The 6,607-nt window shown below is 38.6% G+C and overlaps 1 pseudogene; it reads left to right on the forward strand.

Annotated features, from left to right (window-relative positions):
- The first annotated feature begins 2,171 nt into the window (after nt 1–2,171).
- On the forward strand, nt 2,172–3,178 carry LOC110592668 (annotated as a pseudogene).
- The last annotated feature ends 3,429 nt before the right edge of the window (nt 3,179–6,607 follow it).

Consider the following 6,607-nt stretch of genomic DNA (forward strand, 5'->3'; position numbering starts at 1 on the left):
CCCAGTAAAGGGAAGATTGATTTTACCCTACTAGGATGTAAAAGCAGGATTGCAGGGAATTTAAGTATTATCTACCAGATGTTGATTCCACTAAGCTATCTTTTTAGCTTATGTTAGTGGCTTTTGATCACAGTTGGCTTGAAATAAACAAATGGCAAGCTTACTTCATGCCTTTAATACGAGCAGATGAGCCCTAGTCTCAGGGAAGCCAGAGGACATGGCAGTGGGAGATCTTAGGAAAGACACACATGTAGGCCTTCAGCAGCATCATAGCACATCAACTCAATTGCAATTAAAGGACGGTGGGTGTGGGTTTCCTCCATGCCAGAATACCAGGGCAAATCCTCTAACATTTGCTTTTGGCCACAAAAAGATACTTTACTTTAATGACCTTCACCAGTTTACAGATCTAGCACTACGGTATGTTATTTATCGAAAAGCTGCCCTAAAAATAGAGGTACATTGTGTCCAGGTAAGAGCTATGAAGCCCCATGCTATCCCCTTGACCTTCTGCTATAAACTCAATCCCAGCTGTATTTGACACCGTGTAGTCATATCAAAAAAGAGTAAGATTAAACCAAAGAGTTAAAAATTAAGCAAAAATGGAAAATAGAAACATATGTTACCAGAGAATTCTATAAAGAATTTTAAAATATAATCAGATGAATTTATTACTCATTCACACAAATCCTCACCTCAAGTATTGGGCATCAGCCTAGCAGAGTGGTTGAACACATTACATGTAGATCAACTGGGTTCAGATCCCAGCTCTACTTGTACAAATTCAGGCAAACGACATACTCTCTTTGTTTCTTTTGTCTTCTGTAAAGATATTAATCATCCCTATTTCATGCCATTGTGATGTGGATTAAAAGAGTTAATATTTGTAAAGTGCTTGAGAGATGCCTGATGCAAACTAAGATTTGCTGATTATTACCTAATTATCAATAAGGGGTTGGGACAACAGAGATATGGGGAATTCTTGCCAATCATTACCTATTTTGTGGGTTGAAGGGGCACAGAAGATGCTCTGAGATTGAGAACACAGGGTGATAAAGCTATTGATGGGTCACTATCTACCTGTTGGAGATGTCTGCACTGGAAATCATTATTGACAGACTTTCCAAGGGGAGAGCCTGTTTCACACAGGATAGAATTCATTTCTTATGTTGCCCCTAGCAACAATGCTAGTTCTTCCTTTGTTAGATCTCAAGTAGATGAGTTCAAAAGAAATTGTGAAAAATAAGTCTGAATAGAAAATAATCAGGTTTCATCACATCATTAAAAGAAATGGAGGCACCCAGAGACTACAGCTATTACAACCAATGAAAAAGCAGAACATACAGAAAGTGTGTGGAAAGAATTATGTATGGCTTTTGCATATGAAAATGGTATCATTGACCTCTGCTGGTCAATTCTATAATTATGTGTTGTTTCTATAATACAGGAAATGGATTTCAAATCATATGATAGCTTGTTTAGCTCCTGGATTGCTGTCATAATACTTTGCTCCCAGAACAACCCCCATTCAGAATATTAGCGTTCACACATGTTGAAATTCATTTGCCACACAACTCTGAACACAATACAAATTGATACCCATGTTTGTATTTGCCCAGTCTTTTTCATTAGACATTTTTATTAATATGTTGTCTCTGAGAGGTAGATTACAGTTACTTTGACAAAGAGGGAAATTGAGGTGGGTTGATTTACACACAAGACATCTGGAACCAGAATTCACATCTGTTGATACCCAATCCAATGCTATATCCACAAGACATATGCACATATACTAAAGGCAAGTATCTCCCTCCCCCAAGCTTGGCATCACATCATATTGCTTAAATCATCTAAGATTCTGGGGCACCGCTTTACAACGGTGCTCCTTGTGCCCCCCTGTGATCTAGAGGACTTAATTGAGAAGCTGTCTCTCCATGATTCCTAATAAACACTAGGGGATTCTTTGTTACCGGGATTCCCTAACTCCAGGACCCTACTTCATTTCCTGCCTACGTAATACATTTCTTAGCTATATAATATCCTATCTCCTCACTTCTCTGTCTTGCTATTTTCTCCCAGGTCTCATTCCAATCACAGGGTTCTAATTAAATATGAAATGTGAGCTTCCCCCAAACATGGAGTCTTGTAGCCCATGTGTTACCTGAATCAGAATGAGGGAGTAATGGGTTCAAGTGGGGTTACTGGCTGTGCCCCTGGTGGTGGCCTATTTGCATATCCTACCCCTGCCGCTCCCTTCCCTGCCCCCCGCCCCCACTTTCTCTTGCTCTTCACTCATCACTCATGGAAGTTGTTAGGCAAGTTTTTCATTTATAAGGGACTGCAGATCTTCTACCAAGACTCTGTGGATGTGGTTGGAAGTCCTGCGATAGTTGTGCTTTTACATGGCTTTCCAACATCTAGCTATGATTGGTACAAGATTTGGGAAGGTATGACCTTGAGGTTTTATTAAGTGATTTCCCTTGCTTTCTTGAGCTTTGGCTTCAGTGACAAACCAAGACTATGTCACTATTCCATATTTGAGTAGGTCAGCATTGTGGAGGCACATTTGTGGCATCTGGGGCTCCAGAATCACAGTAACAAACTTTGTCACCTGATTATGGAGATACCGTTGCTCAGGAGCTGTTCTCTAGGTTCAAGCAGAATTGATCTGGTCAGCTTACCATAGAGTCTCCGTCTGTCAAATGGAGGTATATTTCCTGAGACTCACTGTCCTCTCCTTCACTAAAGCTTCTCGAAGATGGAGGCATGCTGTCATCCATCCTTACATGATTGATGAACTTCTTTGTATTCTCCTGAGGTCTCACCCCGGTCTTTGGGCCATACACCTGACCCTTTGAGAGTGAGTTGTGGGACATGTGGGAAGGGATAACCAACAATGATGGAACTTAGTTATCGAAAATCTCTTACAGAACACCAACCAGAGGAAGTTCAGAAGGCTCTGGGTGGGAGCTCTTGCTTCTGTAACTATTCCCATTTTTTTTATCTATGGGCCATTGGATCCCATAAATCCCTACCCAGAGTGTTTGGAGCTATACGGGAAAATGCTACCATGCAGTCCACAGTGTCGATTCTGGATGACCACATTAGCCACAATCCACAGTTAGAGGATCCCATGGGCTTCTTGAATTCGTATATGGGCTTCATCAACTACTTCTGAGCTGGAAAGTGTAGCTTCCCTGTATTACCTCCCTTAATCCCTTACCTGTTGTGTATTCTACTAGGCAGAAATGCCTGGTCCTGGCCACCAAAAACTACTCTCTCATGAAAGTCCACCTGACTCACACTGGTGATCAGCATATAGAAAAAAGCCCACAGAAGCTACTGCTAAGGATGACCTAACAGTCCACCTCCCATTCTTCTTACATCTGGGTGTACGGATTTGCCTTTGTCTTTGTGTAATGAGGAAATTCTCATGAGCACTACTACTCACAGATAAAGAAAGAGAGACATTGTTAAATGTCTTCTTAACACTTCTATGGACTTTTCTGAAATATTTAAAAATGCTAATTTTTGGCCCATCTTTGATTGGAATTCTATGGTAAAGAATGAAGAGAGGGTGGCTCCTTACCTGTCCTTGAATGGCTTTAAGGGCACATGTTTTTGTTTTTGTTTTTTAAATTCTCTAAGCAACACAGCTTCAAGTGAGATGAGTCTCCCTTGTCATAACTTTGGGTTTCATTTCATCAGCTGCTTTTAATTATAGACATTTTGTTAAAATAGGTTTGGGCTTGAATAATGCATAATTCTAAGTATGCTTTAAGACTATGATTTACCTACATTTTTATAAGGACACTAAGCCAGGAGATACTCTGGTAGAGTGAACCATATTAAACATGTTTAATTTCTGGGCGCCTGGGTGGCTCAGTTGGTTAAGCGACTGCCTTCGGCTCAGGTCATGATCCTGGAGTCCCAGGATTGAGTCCCGCATCGGGCTCCCTGCTCAGCGGGGAGTCTGCTTCTCCCTCTGACCCTCCCCACTCTCATGCTCTCTCTATCTCATTCTCTCAAATAAATGAATAAAATATTTAAAAAAATGTTTAATTTCTGAATAAATTGAATCAAATCGAAGCTATTTACAGAATTTCCTAAAATCACAGGGAGTTAAGGACCAGTAGCATCTGTGCCAGAAATTTACTGTTATTAGCCAATTCTAACAGCAGGTAACAGTCTGACTCTTCCTACCTTAGTGCTTGGAAGCATGTCCCTCCTGAGCTGGAGGGGAGGGCATCATTGTATAGTCCAGGTTACCAAGCAGAATGTACAGGGATTCCTTTTATGATGATTATTTAACTCCTCATTGGTTGTCCCAGAGAGGTTTCCTCATGTAGCTCAGTGATCCCTGTACTTTACAGACAGGAAATTTCCAAGACCAAATTCTGAAAAGTCTATGAACAAATGGTGCTGAATACCTTTTTTTTTTTTTTAACCACAGTTTCTTTGTCTTAGTCAAAACACGATTTTTAAGGGATTATTTTATTTTTTTTATTAGCAACTTCAAGTATAACAACTGAAACTGGAATAAGTGTTTATTTTCTATTAATAAAACTGGATTTTGACTAAAAAAAAAAAAAGAAAGAAAAATGTGACCTCTGTCAAATTCATTTCGTTGCTGTGTTTTCATTTTATACAGTAGTCCCTCCCTAACTATAGGTCTGGAAGTACATGATCCTTCTGATACACTGTCAGAAGGTCAATAGCAGGTGAATAGCAGCCTAATGCTACGTCACAATGTCTGTACCATCCACCTCACTGCATCTCATCACGTAGGCATCTATCATCTCACATCATTACAAGAAGACAATAAAATATTTTGAGAGATAGAGATCACATTCACATAACTTTAATTACAGTGTATTGTTTTAATTATCCTATTTTATTATTAGTTATCATTGCTAATCTCTTACCGTGCCTGATTTAAACTGAACTTTATTATAGTTATAGGAAAAAAAAAAAAACAGTATACATAGGGTTCGGTACTATCAGTGATTTGGGCATCCACTGAGGTTTTAGAACATATTTCTCACAGACAAGGGGTGGCTATTGGATTGGATTATTTATTTTGTTTCATGATAAACTATGCACACATTGAATATATGTTATCCTCATATACACACAAGTCTATAACGTCTTGCTTCTTGCTCATTTATAAAGCTGTCATATCTTGGCTTAGGTACAGAAATTTGACAAGTAATAGAAATTTAACAAATATTTGTTGAGTGAATAGATATCCAAGTAGCTGGATGTCTGATATGTTCAAAATACAATATCCAGGTATTGAATTGCTTTTCTCAGCAGATTTTGGAATTCCAGCTGAATCCTTACAGCCTACAAAATAATTCTTCCTTTGACCACTCCTATTCTACAGAGACATAGCCTTGTATTCATGGGGAAATTAGAAAAATTGGAACATTTTAGTGAAATTTACATAAGGCTAAATTATAAGTGGTAATATCTGTGTGTGTGTGGTATGATGATTGGTGGACTAGGTGGGAATGTCTGCGTGTATGTATTTAAGCGTTCTTACTACAAAATAAAATCTCATATTAGTCCTCAAATATTTTATTGACATTTTGCTGGTTGTAAATCCCTAACTCTTGAAACAACTATGCTGCAGAAAAATAGGTTCCCAGCTATCCTAGTGGGGTTAGGCCCTTGATGTTTAGCCATTGTCTCTGTTCATACCTATTCTCTAATGCACTTGGATGCTTTCTAATCAAGAAAAAATCTACTTTGCTCTAAATTTGCACCTTACACAGCCTGGAGGAATGATTTTTTTTTTTTCCAATTAAGCTGCAAGTGGTTTGCTGAAGAGCATCTGAAAATCAATCACGGTACAAGGCACACAGTGTGAGCCTGTTATCTTCCATGATTGCAATTCAGGTACTGAGAATTCCGTTTTGTGTCAGCCAGAAAGTTTGGGTGAACTAAGTATCTTTAAAGTTTATAGGTACAAATGAAATTGGCACTTTGAAAAGAACCCCGGAACATAAAGAAAGATGTAGCAGCCCTTTCTGCCTTCAACTTCTATAACTATTTTGACAAAGTGGATCTTCCCCAGTTTTAAAGAGAGTGGATTTGGAAGAGTTTGATAGCTTTAAAAAATGAATTGATAAGAAATTTTGATAAATCACTAAGATAAACAACAGCTATATTTGACAGACGGAAATAAAGTGGCAGGTAGCACAAAACCTGGAATATATGACTTACTGCTAAAAACAATAGCTGAACCAAGACCCAAGAACTATAAAGGGATATAAAAAAATCAAAGAGTGATGTTTTAGTGATAAGCATGGGATACGGTGCCTCTCTAGGGAAGAGCATCTGAATATAGAGTGTAAAATAAAGAGATTTTTTTCTAAAAATTAAACCAAACCACGGTAACTGGTTTTACCTATGCACCCATAGGCCACACTGTGGATTTGAATCTGGTCCTTACTTTACTATCTTTGTGATGCTGGGCAAATTATATTTAGCATTTTATACCTAATTTCTCCTTCTCTATGAAATGGGAAAAGTAGAAAACATAGGATTGTTAGAAGCATTAAGCAAGTTATTTTGGAAAGGTGGCTAAGAGAGTAGGCCCCTC

The sequence above is a fragment of the Neomonachus schauinslandi genome, chromosome 12 (assembly GCF_002201575.2).
Source record: "Neomonachus schauinslandi chromosome 12, ASM220157v2, whole genome shotgun sequence".
In the NCBI taxonomy this organism is placed as follows: domain Eukaryota; kingdom Metazoa; phylum Chordata; class Mammalia; order Carnivora; family Phocidae; genus Neomonachus; species Neomonachus schauinslandi.